Raw genomic sequence first — 1,278 nt, forward strand, 5'->3', positions numbered from 1 at the left:
ATCTTCTGTCTCTGTGTTAATTGGTTTCCCTTTTCTTTGTTGAAGAGGGTCTGTGCAATCCTTCTGCCTAGTCCGCCATCTTGCCCCGCCTCTAGCTTGTAAATTTCTTGTTGTTGTTTTTGTAAGAATTCTGTTTCTTTATTAACTTTGACATTTTGTATTGTTTTCTTATATTATTCTACACTTTGTTTTTCCTGTGATCTCTTAGAGGAGTTTTAATACTAGCTTTAATACTAGCTTTTAGTCTGTCAGATAATTCCATTATCTTTTCTTCCTCAGAAAGCTTTTCTGTCCCTTTATTTTGTCTATTTGTTTGAGTCATCTTTTCCTGTGTCTGCATATGATTTATAGCTTACTCTTATCTTCCAGACATTGAGGTTTTATTTTCTTTACTAAGATATTTCTAAGATTTATATTTATTTGCTTAATTAAATATTTATATTTGTTTGTTCTTATTTTTATATTTTTCCTGTTGGTTTTGATAAATTAGGAGCATAGTTATTTTTTTTTTTCCTTTTCTGTTTTCTGTTTCTTTAATACTATTTTAATTGTTGTTGTTTTGTGATATGTATTCAAGTATGATTTAGTGCTGCTGGTTGGCTCACACTTGCAAGTGTGGTGGGTGATACATTCACAGGAACCCTTTCTCATTAAATGCATATGTCTTCCTTTGAGGGATTATTTGAAGGTGTGAGAGCAAGTCTCATCTCCTATATTAGTCATATATGTGGTAAGGATTCCTCTGCAGCTCTTGAGAGACAGTATGGACATTTTGTGCTGGCATGAGCAGTTATTATGGCTGTGGGAGAGCATGACAACTTTTATTTGTAGTTATAGGGAGGCAGTTCTACCTAAATGGGCAAGGCAGGGCCTCTGTGAAGACATTGTATGGATGGAAAGAGTAAAATGAGTTTCCACATGTGCAAGTGGCCTTCATCAACAGATAAGATGGGGGATGGATGTCACTGAAATTGGGTCCAGATGACCAGTGGGCAAGGTTGTCATAAGACCACCCTTGCTAATCCATTTTTATGGTCAGGGTGAGGCCTGCTCAAATAAGTAGGGAAGAGGAATAGCATGGGGTCAGGAAATGGATTTCTAACTGTCATTTCATGGGTTATACTATTCAATATGCAGCTCCAGTCCAGATGAATGATTGCATCATTAGTATTTATCATCCTCCTTTCTCTACACTTATCAGGGACTCTGGATCGCTCTTCTACCTTCCTGTTCTTGTCCTTTGTCCTTGTGCAGATGTGCATTCCCTGGTTTGTTTAT

Source organism: Orycteropus afer, unplaced genomic scaffold (assembly GCF_000298275.1).
Source record: "Orycteropus afer afer isolate SDZICR_OR568_19922 unplaced genomic scaffold, OryAfe1.0 scaffold00972, whole genome shotgun sequence".
Classification (NCBI taxonomy): domain Eukaryota; kingdom Metazoa; phylum Chordata; class Mammalia; order Tubulidentata; family Orycteropodidae; genus Orycteropus; species Orycteropus afer.